We start from the raw sequence: 15,855 nt of genomic DNA, 5'->3' as shown, positions 1-15,855 counted from the left end.
GGTGGACTGCTACAATCTTATTTCATAATATTTTTATATTATATTTTATATGATATATATATTATAAATATATATTTATAGATATTGAAATATATAGTGAAATATATATTTTATGTATATAATATATAAAATATAGTAATATTTTGTAATATTAACATGCTAGATTATAATATCATCTGATCATATTTATCATCAGATGAATGATCCCAGTAACCACAGTCACTGTGAACTACTTCTGCACTCCCACAAAAGCTGCACTCATTTACTTTTGGACTTGTGGCTACGAGCCAGTGTAAATGGGCAGCCTAAAATTATAAAACAAGGAACTCCTTCTTCAGTTGTGAGAATCCTTCTGGCTTCAGACCTTCGTCAGCTCCTGGTGCCATGAAATCAAAAGCCTGCTCCAGTTCCTAGCTTTGTGTGGGAACTTGCTCAGACTTGCTTCATTTCTCCCTTGACCAGGGCTGAGCTTTCAAACCTGCGCAGCTTCTACAGTACCTATAAACTGCTGATGGTACAGAAGTGTATTCCCCAAACATTGCTTTGCATTCCGGTAAGGGAAATACTTAGCATAAGCTTATTTCTGTAATTGCAGTGAAAACCTTTGCTTTCTCATGGTGCTAAAACACTTTTAATTGGATTCACAAACTGAATTCATTTTAGATAATCGCCTTGGATTCTGTAGTTCAGCTGCTAAAAATCATTATCCTGGCTGGCCCCTAGCAGTCTTTCCCCACATCTGACCAACCAGACCTGCATACAGACAAGTGTGAAGAGCTGCCTCATGCTCCAGGGGATGATGGAAATACGGGAAGCTATCAATAGCCAGCACAGGCTAATGAAAGCACATCTCTGCAGGGGCTGAGCAAGCTGATGACTGCTTGTTAATTATATGGGGAAGGTTCAATTGCATCTCCCTGCAATAGGTTATGTCTGTTTGACCATGATATCCACTTGGTTTATATACCCATTTAATTACCTTGCAGCCTTTGTGCTTGAAAAATACAGAAACTCTTATTAAGTGAATAATTCAGAAATATATTCATTACCCTATTTTAAAATGTTTTCATTTTAAATGTTTTTGTCAGTCTTATATAAACTCATAAAGAATTTTCATTGTATATGTATGCAATAGAAATACCAACGTATAAATGTGATTTTGGTATCACCCTGCACTGTATATCTCCCCTTTTAGTCTGTGCCTTTATATTTACAGCAAATGAGTCCTCTGTGGCTGCTGCATAGTGCTCCTCTGCCCAGCTCTTTCCTTGCTTAAATTAGGATTGATTCAGTCTTTCTTTTGAAACTTCTCTGCACAGAGCTTTTACAGCACTTTTGGAGGAGGAAATACTGTGTCATCCAACTCAATGACTCTTTCAGCACAGCAGCCAACATATTTTTCTGGATATCCCCTCCTATGTGAGATTTTGCCTGACCCCTGTTTAAGATCTCCTTCTCCTTTGTGACTCATCTGCCTCTCCCCTATACTTCAACTGTGTTTTCTTCATGTGCCTGCTTAGTTTATTGGGTTATGTGGAGTCAGCCTGAGCTTTCAGCCTGACACCTTCCAGATCTGACCCTTTGCTTGTTGCCTCTCTCTGCTCAGTCTTGTGTCTCAGCCCGTCTCTCTTCCTTGCCTAGGACAGAGCTCTAGCTACAGACCTTCCAGAGTCTCTATCATCTTTCCAAACTCTCCCCAGGATCCACTTCTCTTTGCACAATTCAAAAGTTTACTGTGTTCTCCCTGACTTTTCCATTATTCAGCAGTCATATTTGATCTCCTTCGTATATTTTTCTCTGTCCAAATGTTAGTAGTTCGTCTGTCAAATCTGCCTGTCTGTGTCTCTCTCCTTCTGTCTCCTGGGAAAGGAAAGTTATATTTTTCACAGTAACCGAAGTTCTTTTGAGGTGTTTTGCCCATATATTTTCCACACTTGGTAATGCAGAGTCCCTGAAATTGGAAAGGGACTATTCTGGACACGTAAGGGCTCTATGGGATCCTTTACCACTGCAGAGTTCAGATTTGTTTAGTTTCCAATGCAGAGGAAAAGAGTGACAATCATGGAGTAAAGGATGCCTACGCTAATATATGTGCTTTGGAGTTAGAGCCCCAAGAAGCATCTTTGCCCATAAGACTGAACTGGTCTGAACTCAGCCAGTCCATGAGCAGTGATAAATGGTTCAGCTGCAGCTCCATCTTCCTAGAAATCATTTTATATATTGCTGTGAAAGCATTCCAGTTAAGTGGTGAGCTGTGTTATCACAGCACCAAGCTCAGACTCTGGGGGTTATGTAGGACCTGCTCAGAACTAAAGTCTTAATAATGTTTGGGGTTTTTTTTTCCTTACTTTTCTCTGATCTTCATACAGCTTCCAAATCACAGTGGCTGTATTCAGTGCCTGCAAAAACAATTCCTATTCATTATCGTGCCTCCTTGGTCTTCAGTACTCCTTAGGCCGCCAAGTTGCTATCAGTGCTTTTGCTCTTAGTTTGCTCTTAGTGAATATCTTCATCTCCCACTGGCTCGGTTTCTTTTTGTGCTCTGTGTTGTTTTAGGAGTGATAATTAAAGAATGGATCACATATTTCTTTGAAATCCTGCCTTTTTTAAGTGGCAGGTCCAGCTGCAGACAAGGGTACTTGCATAGCCTACAGCCATTCAGCAAAGTACAACGCTACGAAATCATACCACTAACAGATACGGACAAAGGGTGGAAGAGAGCTATGGGACCTCACCTCTTAGGGGGGTCAAGGCACAACATAACTGTGCTCAGAGGATGCCAAAAGGTCAGGATTCAGCTTTTGGTTCCACAGCTGTGTGGGAAAAACTAGACGTTTTATGAAATGTTATTTGTTGTCCAGAATTCATTGATTTTGGATGGGACCTGGAGGTTCACACAGTACTAAAATACCAGGTGATGGAATATCACTATCAACATCACCTTTACAATCTCTGTATTATATCAGGTGTGTTTGTAGCCATTTTGTTTTCTCAGGCGTACTGTCAGGATGTTTTTCAGGTACATGTCATGATTTATGCCCTTTCTCATGGAGTGAGATTTTTTTCACTGGAGTAATCACGGTTTCCAGTCTATCTTTTATCAATGACATCAACTCACTCACCAGCCTAAAGCTCCATTATCCCAGGAACATCACATTGTTGTGGTATTACCTTTCCATGGAGGAGGCTGAATTGCTGTTATTACTTCCTGCTTGAACAACTGCTAATCTCTTTTCTGGAGCTCTTCCTACAGGATGACTGTGTTTCTGACATGACTGATTCAAATTGCCCTTGCCAGGATTTAACAGACCGAAATATCTGTCTCACTTTCTTCAAAGACCAAGATTTGCTTTCCTATAGAATCTCTGATTTCAAAACAAGTGTCAAGTTTTGTGCAGTTTCCGGTTTATCCTCCTGTTTTGATGAACTTGCCCAAATTCTGAGTTTCCTGATGTCAAATTCCTCATTATTGGTACCTACAGAAAGAATCCATGAGGTTGGTCCTCTGAGGTAGCTCTATTGCTATACGAGCTTGCCCAGGGTGTCTATAACGGCATTACTGAAGCAAGTTGTGTACCTTAACTTCTGCTGTTAGCTGGAGGTGTGTATATTTTACATAAAACTCTGTCCCCTGAGCAACAGCCTTGCAATTCTTGGGGCAGTATAGAGAACAGTGAAGCCAGTTCTGGTCAGACAAGTAAGTGGACAGTTGCAAGTCCCACAGGTCCTGCTGTCTCTCCATTTCCTCTCCCAGTCTGCAATGCGCCTTTTCACTCTTACAGAAGGATTTAAGAGATGGGCTCGATTCTCGTGGTTGGCTGCCACTCAAGAGAATCATGAAAAATATGGGGAATAATGGCTTATCAGTGTCTCCTGTGAGGGTATCAGGATGAACTTAAAGACAACACCTGAGTTGTTTTTTAGGCAACTTAAATTAGTTGGGATGGGTCCTACCTCATTTTTATTATCGCTTAACACATCAGGATCTCTAAAAGGTGCCTTGTGCTGCTAACAGAAATAACAACAACCACAACAACCAATTCCTTCCTGTGATGGACCTGATCTCATGGAAGGAAATCACAGATGTAAAAGAACAGGAAAAAGAGACATATTTCATTCTGTTGAGATCTCTTTTCCAATTTGCCTGGATTCTGACAGTCCAGGTTTCTCCTTTTGACAAAGTGTTTAGAGCCGGCTATTTCAAACCAGTTTAGTCCTGCTCACCTGTGTGGGAACTGGCTGTTATGGACTAGCTGAAGATCAGGTGTGCTGTCTTTTGCTGCTGGAAGGATGCAGGCACCACGATAGGAAGCTGAGCCCACTGGAAAACAAATTACTAAAGTATATTGTAAAACCAATGAAAATCTGATTCTTTCCATTAACTTCACTGCCACATAAATTTCAATTTACTGTGAAGTTTATTATTGGGATATGACTCATGTTGGAACTGATAGCATGCATATATCCTATCTCCTTGTAGTTGGACTATCCAAAATGAAGCAGATTTTTTTCAGCTTTGGTGCTTGGAGCCAATTTCAGAGTGTTTTGGGCCCCTGAAGGGACTGTGCTTTTTTAACTGCCCCTGTATCTGGATACAGTGACAAAACTGTGCGCTCAGATATTAGGTCCGTTAACAATGACTACATTTTTAAATGGAGAGTGTGACTTATTTGATTATCCATTTAGTCAGAACATGATTGCTGGATACTCTTTAGAATAAAGTATTCAAATCAACCCAATTCTCCCCGGATGTCTGATTAACCACTATTCAATAGAAGAGTGGCAATTACTTGGCTCTGAAATTGTGGTTTTTTTTCCCTCCAACAAAAACATTTTAAGGCATCACAGAAGTGCACATGTGGCAGTGGGCAGGAAGTCCTTTTAGGTTTGGGCAACCAGCCATTCTTCTCTGTTTTTTGTTTCCTCAAGGTTAATCCTTCTTTCATCATGGTTTAGAGGCAATAAAGTTCTTCTAGATGGATTTATTCTTGTCTATTCATGTAAACCCAGTATGAAGATCCTACAGATTCATTTCTCTCAAAGCTTTATAAGTAAATACATCTGTGGTAGGAAAGTCTGGTCTTGGTCACTTACACTTTCCTATCTCTGCCTTTCTCTTCTGGTCTGTTGCTTGCCTATCTAGCCATCATTGTCATTCCTCCTGTGCCTTCTTGTTTGGCACTTACCTCTGAATTCTGTTGATGTGTTAGTGCTTGAATGAATGTGTACATGAAACGTACCTTTCATACAGCACACCTACATCATACATACCAGGCACTGTGGGTGCATGTGGTACATTCATGTCCTCTGACCTGTGCACTTTTTCATGTTTGTTGCTGCTGTTAGTTCATGTCTTTAAAAATGAAAATATTTTGTTTCCCTGGAATGCCCATTCTCAGCATCACTGCACAGATGTGAATGATCTCAAATGCAGAATAAGGTAAACCAACACGTTTCAAAGTCACACTGAGCTTTAGACAGGAACCATGGAGAGGCTTCAGCAATTATTTGAGCTTCCTGAGGAATTATGACTGAAAATACCTGGGTATATGTATATTTTAGCAGAAACATACATACACCCTGGATGTGGTTTGAGGATACCTGTTGAAAAGGTAGGGATGCAATGAGTAATTACAATATCACATTACTCTCAGTCACATGCAGCTAGGCTATGTACTGTTTATTTTAATCAGTTTATATTTCAATTTTATGCGTGGTTTTATTCCAGACCACAGCTCCTCAAGTATGATTTGGGCTATCACTGCAAGGTTAGGCTGTGCAGTGCATTAGGATTTTAGAAGGTGAAAAAAATCAGTAGTGCATAGATTAATGAAGTTGACAATCCTTCCTGCAAGGATGATACATGGACCCATACCAAAACTGAAGCAGAATGCCTGGGGCTATTCAATCTGGACAATAAACTTCCAATGAACATAGTTATACAGCCAAACTACACAAAAATCATCTTGGGTTTTGAAGTGCTGCAGTCGATGCATTTCTAAGTGCCTGTTGCTGTTAGTAGCAATGGAACATGGAGAGATTTATGGATCACTCCTGAGCCACACTGTGTGATTCACAGCACATGGCTGTAGCCCACCTGCAGTGTCTGAGGACTGCACTCATTTTGTATGACACAGCTTTCTCAGGATTCAGTTTCAGGAGTGTTTTATGCAGTGAGAACAAAATAATCCCACATGCTTTTTGTTTCATGCAACACAGAGTGCACTCATTTCTGAGGAGCGTTTCGCAGGTGAGGATACACTATAATGTTAAGTTGCTTAAGAAATCTGTGCTGATATCCAAATTCCTGTTCCTTAGTGTATGTCCCAAGAGTCTCTGTCAGAATCAAAAAAGACAAAAGTCAACAGAATAGTTCTGTTTCATCATAGATCCACATAATCATAGAACGGTTAGGGTTGGAATGTGCTGTTGATCAGCATGGGAGGTAATGGCATGATGTAACATGCTGTAAAATCATGTGTTTACCACGAGGTCAGTATTGAGTACTAATGGGTGGTGGCAGAATTTGGGGCACAATCCCCCCCCCAGTAACTCCTTCACTTTGGAGTGGTGGTGGGAATTTGGCCCTGGGTGGGCCCATGCTGCTGCAGAGAGCCCTGCAGTGCTGGGGAGCCTCAGAGTGAAGCTGAGTGCTCATGGCTGTGCACAGGGAAAAGAAACGTGGCTCCTGATGTGAGGCCAAGACCTGCATTAATGACAATTTTGTATCAAAGTTATTGTTTCTGCTCCTATAGTCTTCACTTGACATTATTATCTGCAATAGGAACCACCCCTCTGGAATGACCATCTTTTCATTTGTCTTGAACTAGAGCAATCCATGAGTTTCATACATTACCTTTTATTTTGCCAACTGAAGTAGCTGAACATTTCAGATTCAATATCTGTGTATTTTTATACCAATTCAAGTCTCACATGAAAAGCTTATTTGCAATTAAAATCTAATTTGCAGGGAAAAACTATGGCTAAATGCAGGACCAGGCTGCACTGATTGTCACATCTGATTTCTGACAAATATAGTCTTACGGCATTTAGCAACTTTTCTCTGACAACCTCACTGAAAACCTCACCATGCAGTGGTGAGGGGATGTAAATCACTCTTGAAACCTATCTGACCAGATGTATTACAAAAAATAAATGTCTGACAGGCAACCAAAACCAGGGCCAAACCGGCACAAAAGCTTGAGATGAGTGACAGGGAAATTCACCTTCTTTTGTCTTTTGCAAGGAACATCAAATTCCAGCCATTAAAATTAGAAAATATAATCTACAATTAAGAAGGATGTTGCGATGATTCTCCTCAAGCCTTTGTGTGTGGAATTAAAAGGTGCACTCTGAGAGCAAGCCTCTTAAAAACATGGACTGTGCCTCTGAAACAGTCCTGCTGCATTACTGTGACTGTTGCAAATCTTTAGTGAGCAACTGATGAATAATCTCACCAAAATCAGCTGCGTAATTAAGATGTTTTGCTTTTTTAATATTTGTAGTAGAACGTTTTCCAGTTGTGCTCTGAAATACATGATTTAGGAAAGAAAGACCCGGGCTCTGCCACATGGCTCTCTCCAGAATGTGAACTGGCTGTGGCTGTGACGGCCCTGCTGAAGGCTGCTGTCATTAGTGAAGAAACCCTGACATTCTATTAGGCAGTTATTAATTAAAAACCTATTCATTATGCAGACCTCTGCCCGAAGCCCTGCCTCAAACGCCACGAGCAGAAGTCTCAGCTGGTGTAAATGAACGCAGCTTCAATGGGTTTGGCAGGGCAGTGACTGTCCGCTCCATCCAAACAGCTGTCCTGGGTTCCGGTTTTCATTGTCTCTGCTTTCACAAGCAGCAAAAAGGAACAATTTGCCAAATTTTATTTCCTGTTATTCATTCACCTGTAGCTGCATTCCCACCTCTAACCTCAAACATCTCATACCTGTGTATTTGGTGTGACGCTGATACTTGCTAATACAATAGCGTTTTGAAAACTACTTATTTTCTCAGCACTTCAGGCTCTCTTATTTTATTCTACTGCCTTGATCCATGCAACAGGTCTCCTGCTACAAAGCTGTGCACACCCTGCAAATGTCTTCCCCTTCCACTCGTTGCTGCTACCACATGGGTGATGTGATGCCAATCCTGAAGGGCAGAGCCTCCATCCTCCTCACATGAATAAGCCCTGATGTGCCGAGATGGCTCCTGCAGGCCAAGTCCCTCTGAAGCTGATGCTGTCTGACAATATGAACCAATTCAGTGTTTCTTCGTCTCATTTCAGAACAGCAGGGCTTCTGGTGGTGCAATAGTGAAAATGTGTGGTGCATTGCCTGTCCTGATCACAAGGATTAATAGTGGGCACACCTAGAAAGGAGTGTGGGTCAGAGCAGGGGGGCAGGCATGGCAGGCAGAGCCAGCACAGCACTGTTTTTTGCTTTACTGCTGCAACACCCACCCTCCCTGAGCACAGTCTGCTGTGTGACAAGCTATTACCATCTTTAGGTGTCAGGACCTCAAGCCTTTCTTCTTTGACACAGAGATTGAGGGCAATCCTGCCAAATTCAGACCCAGATTGAGTGCAGTACTACAGCAAGATGAAATACAGGCCTACAAAGTACCCAGTGCAGGCTGGGCTCCTGGGCTTCTCACATGAACAGCAGTACTGCCCAAAATATCCCTGTAATTTATGATCATGATAACATATGGGCAAGTTAGAATAAGGTTATTAGCATTACTGCTTCCACAAATAGCAGTATTGCTTTTTGCAAAACAAGTAAATCTATGAACTTGGGTCTTATTCTATTAGCCACTATTTTGTAGTGGCTTTGTATACATAGACATAGACATAGACATAGACATAGACATAGACATAGACATAGACATAGACATAGACATAGACATAGACATAGACATAGACATAGACATAGACATATACACATGCATGCTGTCACATGTGATGTGAACTTAGATGCATTGGTTGGGGTAGCAGCTTTCCCCAGGCTTCCACTAACAACTGTGACTTCCCTCTAGTGGTCAATTGTTAGTTTTAAATGCTAATGATTGAAGGCTGGGCTGCCTCTCACAATAACAAAAACCCAGTTTGTTCTGGAGGAATAGATACAAGCTCCCTTTTGATAAAGTTGAAGGCCATTGCCTAATTTTAGTAGAACAGCAGAGGCTGTTTTCTTATTAAAAGCAAAAATTTGGAACCAAGCATCTGTTGGGAAAAAGCCAGGAGGAAAAAATAACCTCAGCTTGATGAAAGTTTTTGCTGGCTAATTGGCTCACTAATTGCTCAAGTTATATAATACACCTAAAAAGCGTGGCCTGTGGGCCACTACAGCATTCAAGCTATAGCACTGACTTGTAGGCAGTGTAACCGGTTTTCTAGTGCACCCAAAGGGGGTGGTTTTGTCTGGAGACCATCAGACCGCCTAGAAAAGGACACGTTTCCTCTCCCCACTGGAAATCAAAGTATCTCAGTCCAAGTCAGCTTTTTTTTCCCCATTCTTCTGTCCTCTGACTTGGCCAAAAACTGTTTCAATCAGCTGCCTTTTTTCCCTCCTCAATTTTTTTTTCCTGAAGAAGCTCTTCAAAAACATTAATTTTGGTATTCCAAGTTTGCAGTCCTCATCATGTTACTCATTTACCAAACAACTTGTATGGCTCCCCTGTATCTTTCTTATCGCAACAGCATGGAAAATGCCCACTTCCCCCAAATTACTGGAACACCACTAGTCAAATTCCCAAGCAAAGGGAAATGGGTCTCTTCAGCTGGCCTTGCTCTGTGCTTACAGAACACAGCTGCTTCCCAGGAGATAAGCTTTAACTTGCTTTGTTTGTTAGTCAATCTGCCCCAGTACTCCTCCTATCCCAAACCTACAAACTTACTGGCAGTTTTCATTACATATGACACAAGTTTCTAAGATTAGAAAGTCCTTCTGAGCTTCCTGAAGCAATAGCTGGATAAACATACAAAAAAACCCAACTCAAACTAAACCACAGAATTCTCTAGAAGGAGAATGACCCACTATTAAGCTATTATAGGGTGTCTGTTAGCAACAGATAATCCAGTTTACACCCAGCAGGTCGTGCTTCTCTGGACTGGTAAGGGCTTCTGCTGCCTCTCCTACCTAGAAGTTTCCTTTACAAGAAACTTGCAATACTGTACCTTTGGGGTTTTTTCATTTTCTGTGTCTCAGCGGTTTCAATTTTGCTTCCTCCTCCTCTTACTACACCAAACACGCTAACTTTTCCTGCCAACATGCCCGTGAGGCCTCTCCCACTGCAGCACGTGTGCTGCAGACCATCTACTTGGAATACACTCTGAATACTGCCATTTAGAAAATGGAATTTGTCCCCTTTGTCCTATGAAGTCTTGAAGCCCTTAGATCTTTGCAAACATAAGGAAAAGAGTCATGTATGAAGGGGGCTGCTGTCCTCTGTCAGGTAAGATGCTGGGTTTCAAGACCAAAGTACTCCTCTTCAGAAGCCTCTGGAATGGGAAATAGGGCAATACCCTCTGGAAGACATACCAAATACAGTTTATTATCAGAGGTAAATGTAGTTCATCCCTTGAGGCAGAACAAGACCTTGCAAGTTTTAAGAAGTTAGGCACTGGAATTAGACTGCCTAAACATTCCTTGTTGGAAGGCTCAAATCCGAAACCCTGGGCATGCATATTTGTGCAACATGGCAGGCTGGGGACCAGGTATTTTTCCTCCTCTTCACTAAATATAATAGAAAGTCAGGCAGAATTAAATTGAATTTACATTAGCAGCTTAGATCTTTGACATGATGCCATGGGCTTTATCCAGCTCTCACGGAAACCATACTATCTTCTAAACTTCCTCATTTTACCTGAGCACCTCAGGTTAAGGGGAGCAGGTCGAAAGGCTGGCTAGGTCCCACTGACAGGGGCTGTCTCTTGCCCTCCCTCACTCCCCAACATGTAACATATGCAAATGTAGTACTTGCAAGCTGGCTTCAATTCTATCCTGTGAGGGAGAAAGCCAGTGCTGCCAAATTAACTCACAGTTGAGCAAACTTCTCCAACCCCAAATGAAGGATCCATCTTTTGGATATTAAACACGATATGAATGTTTTATGAGCTCATCTGCATGTCAGCACGGTAAGGAACTTTGTGTATATTTTTGTTGCCAAAAGTCATGAGATCACGCAGATCACAATTTTCCTCCTTACTTACAGTCATGATGGATCGCATATACTGTCTGTCAAAGTCCTGTTGACATGTATTTATCCTGACAGTTTGGTCTAAAGTTTCCACTTCATGTGTACAAAGAGCAGCAAGACATCCTTTCAGAAATTAAAAAACTATGGCCTGGCAGGCTTATTTGCACCTCGGGGGGGGGGGGGGCATCATTTGGGGGCAGATTCCTACAAGTAGGACATTCAGTTATTCCCATCTTCTCATGATACCAGTTGCTGCTTCTGCCAGCCTTCTGAAATGCTTCCTCCTTAGAGAGGGGGAATACAGAGAGAGGGAGTGAGACAGTGTCCTGGCTTCAGCAGTAGCAGTCATTTTTCTCCTTCTTAGTAGCTGGTGCAGCACTGTGTTTTTGACTTTAGCCTGGGAACAGCGCTGATAACACCAATGATTTTAGTTACTGCTCAGTAATGTTCACTCTGACCAAGGACTTTCTGAGTCTCATGCTCTGCCAGGGAGGAGGGGAAGCCAGGAGGAAGAAGAGACAGGACACCTGACCCAAACTAGCCAAAGAGGTATTCCATACCACAGCATATCATGCCCAGTATATAAACTGGGAGCAGTTACCTGGAATGGCTAGATCACTGCTTGGGTCGGGCTGGGTATCAGTTGGCGGGTGGTGAGCGGTTGTATTCTCTTCCCTTGTTATTTCCCTTATCATTATTATTATTGGTGGTAGCAACAGTGGTTTGTGTTATACCTTAGTTACTGGACTGTTCTTATCTCAGCCCGTGGGAGTTACATTCATTCAATTCTCCTCCCCATCCCTCTGGGAGCGGGGGGAGGAAAAGTGGGGGAGTCAGAGAGCAGCTGTGTGGTTCTGAGTTATCAGCTGGACTTAAACCACGACAGTTCTTTGTGGCACCCAACATGGGGCCTGAACCCATGACCCTTGCCCATACTGTCCCACACACCCTGCCACTCATGACTCTCCAGCCTCGGGGAAAACCTCTTGGTCCTCCTAGATTGTCGTCTAGCCCTAGACAAGATCCAAACCCAACTCTGCTTAACTTTCGAGATCAGACGAAACGGTCGTGGGTAAAACACACTCTGTATGTGTGCCAACATGGTGATCCCCATCACAATCAGCAGGCAGGTCTCACGGGTACTCAAAGGCCATTCAAAACCTTCAGAACCCTCAAAAGATGCTGTAAATAGTCTGGTGGGGGAGCTGGGAACGTAAGGGAATGTCTCTTTCATAGGGGAAAGAAGGATGAGGGGAAAAAAGATGAGTAATTGCTATACACTTCTATTATATATGTTCCAAAGTATAGAGATGGTGACCACACACACAGAGTACACACACACAAGAGTATGCTAGAGATTGGAAGGGACCTCGAAAGATCATCTAGTCCAATCCCCCTGCCGGAGCAGGAACACCTAGATAAGGTTACACAGGAATGTGTCCAGGAGGGTTTTGAATGTCTCCAGGGAAGGAGACTCCACAACCTCCCTGGGCAGCCTGTTCAAGTGTTCCGTCACCCTCACTGAGAAGAAGTTTCTTCTCAAGTTTAAGTGGAACCTCTTGTGTTCCAGTTTGTACCCATTACCCCTTGTCTTATCATTGTTTGCCACCGAGTAGAGCCTGGCTCCATCCTCGTGACACTCCCCCTTTATATATTTATAGACACTAATAAGGTCACCCCTCAGTCTCCTCTTCTCCAAACTATAGAGACCCAGCTCCCTCAGTCTTTCCTCATAAGAGAGATGCTCCACTCCATTAATTATCTTAGTTGCCCTGCGCTGGACTCTCTCCAGCAGCTCCCTGTCCTTCTTGAACTGAGGGGCCCAGAACTGGACACAATATTCCAGATGGGGTCTCACCAGGGCAGAGTAGAGGGGAAGGAGGACCTCTCTCGACCTACTAACCACCCCCCTTCTAATACACCCCAGGATGCCATTGGCCTTCTTAGCCACAAGGGCACAGTGTCGGCTCATGGTCATCCTGTCACCCACTAGGACCCCCAGGTCCCTCTCCCCTACACTGCTCTCTAACAGGTCGTTCCCCAACCTATAGTGGAACCTGGGGTTGTTCCTGCCCAGATGCAGGACTCTACACTTTCCCTTGTTATATTTCATCAAGTTATTCCCTGCCCAACTCTCCAGCCTGTCCAGGTCTCGCTGGATGGCAGCACAGCCTTCTGGCGTGTCAGCCATTCCTCCCAGCTTAGTGTCATCAGCAAACTTGCTGATAGTACACTCAATTCCCTCATCTAAATCGTTGATGAATATATTGAATAATACCGGTCCCGGTACTGACCCTTGAGGCACTCCACTAGTTACAGGCCTCCAACTAGACTCCGCCCCATAGACTACAACTCTCTGGCTTCTCTCCTTCAGCCAGTTCACAGTCCACCTCACTACCTGATCATCCAGTCCACACTTCCTCATTTTAGCTGTGAGGATGCTGTGGGAGACTGTGTCAAATGCTTTGCTAAAGTCAAGGTAGACCACATCCACCACTCTGCCATCATCCATCCACCCTGTTATTCCCTCATAAAAGGCTAAGAGATTGGTCAAGCATGATTTCCCCTTGGTGAAGCCATGTTGACTGCCCCTCATAACCCTCTTATCCTTGATATGCCTTAAGATGGCACCAAGGATAAGGTGTTCCATCACTTTCCCAGGGATGGAGGTGAGGCTGACTGGTCTATAGTTACCCGGGTCCTCCTTCTTGCCCTTTTTGAAGACTGGAGCGACATTTGCTTTCCTCCAGTCCTCAGGCACCTCTCCCGTTTCCCAAGACTTGGTAAAGATGATGGAGAGTGGTCTAGCAATGACTTCCGCCAGTTCCCTCAGCACCCGCGGATGCATCCCATCTGGACCCATGGATTTATGGATGTCCAGATTGCTCAACTGGTCTCTAACCCGTTCCTCATCGACTAAGGCAAACCGCTCCGTTGACCTGGCTTCATCTAAGGTCTCAGGGGTACAGGGCTCTTCAGGACTGCCTGCAGCAGAGTAGACAGAGACAAAGAAGGCATTCAGTAACTCTGCCATCTCTGTATCTTCTGTCACCAGGGCACCCATCCCGTTCATCAGTGGGCCTACATTGCCTCTGGTGTTAGTTTTATCTGCCATGTATTTGAAAAAGCTCTTTTTTGCTGTCCTTGACCCTTCTCGCCAGGTTTAATTCTAAGGAGGCCTCAGTCATCCTAGCTGCCTTCCTACATCCTCTAGCAGCAGCCTTATATTCCTCCCAAGTGGCCAGCCCCTCTTTCCATGACCTGTAAACTCTCCTCTTTCACTTGAGCATACCCAGCAATTCCCTATTTAGCCACACAGGTGGGTAATGCAAGCCAGATCAGCTTCATGATCAATGATTCTATTGTTATTACAAGTCATTATCATAAAGTACAGTGAAACAAGAACCTTAGCCGAAGACCCCCAGCCAATAAACACTAACACAGCAAATAGCAGCTGGAAGTAAGGTACAACATGCTGAAACTCCAAGATCAAGAGCAACAACTTTGGGAGCCAATAAATCAGCATTGTGACAAGTGACTATTAAGTCAAAACAATAAATGCTTATCACACATACGAGTAGACACACTCTGGTTAGATCTGTCGTTACCTCAACCCTTTGGGCCTCACAAAGAACTGTTGTGGTTTAAGCCCACCTGACAACCCGGAATCACTCAGCAGCTCACTCACTCTCCCCATTTCTTCCCCCCACTTCTGGAGGGATGGGGAGGAGAATCGAAAGAATGTAACTCCCACAGGCTGAGATAAGAAGAGTCCAGTAGCTAAGGTATAACACAAACCACTACTGCTACCACCAATAATAAAATAATGATAAAGGAAATAGCAAGGGAAGAGAATACAACCGCTCACCACCCACCGACCCACACCCAGCCTGACCCAGGCAGTGATCCAGCCCTTCTGGGTAACTGCCCCCAGTTTATATACTGGGCATGATGTGCTGTGGTATGGAATACCTCTTTGGCTAGTTTGGGTCAGGTGTCCTGTCTCTGCTTCCTCCCAGCTTCCCCTCCTCCCTGCCAGAGCATGAGACTCAGAAAGTCCTTGATCAGAGTGAACATTACTGAGCAGTAACTAAAATCATCGGTGTTATCAGCGTTGTTCCCAGGCTGAAATTCAGAAACACAGCACTGCACCAGCTACTAAGAAGGAGAAAAATGACTGCTACTGCTGAACCCAGGACAGACAGAAACACAGCAATTACTTTTCAGGAATTATTGAAATCTCATCCTCTTCCTGCTTTTCTCCCTAGTTCTTCTTTCAGAGAAGAAAACAATTCCATACTGTAGCTAATATTTCTTTGTATATTATTTATATAGGTTCTGTCTTAAAATAGGCCAGGCAGAATATGAACAGAATCTGGTTCCTAAAGTTTTTGCCACTTTGCCTCTGCCATGTGGAGCCACAAGGAAACTGTACTTTCCTAGGAACAATGTGAGAAGAGTTTACAAGAAAAATTACCACTGTGTATCCTCTTTTTTATACAGTCACTCCAGTGAGAAGAAAACTGAAAGCAAAAGTTCACTATAAGGAAAATATAGCAACTATACATATTAGTACGCTTTGGGGAACATGCACAAAGAATGTACGTGTGTCTCCAAAAACGGTTTTGTCCCAACAAAGCCCAGGCAGCTCAGACCCCTCTTTTC

The sequence above is a fragment of the Pezoporus flaviventris genome, unplaced genomic scaffold (assembly GCF_033815535.1).
Source record: "Pezoporus flaviventris isolate CSIRO_AGI_PZ_B2104156 unplaced genomic scaffold, CSIRO_AGI_Pfla_v1 ptg000045l, whole genome shotgun sequence".
Classification (NCBI taxonomy): Eukaryota; Metazoa; Chordata; class Aves; order Psittaciformes; family Psittacidae; genus Pezoporus; species Pezoporus flaviventris.
This window is presented reverse-complemented; position numbering follows the sequence as displayed.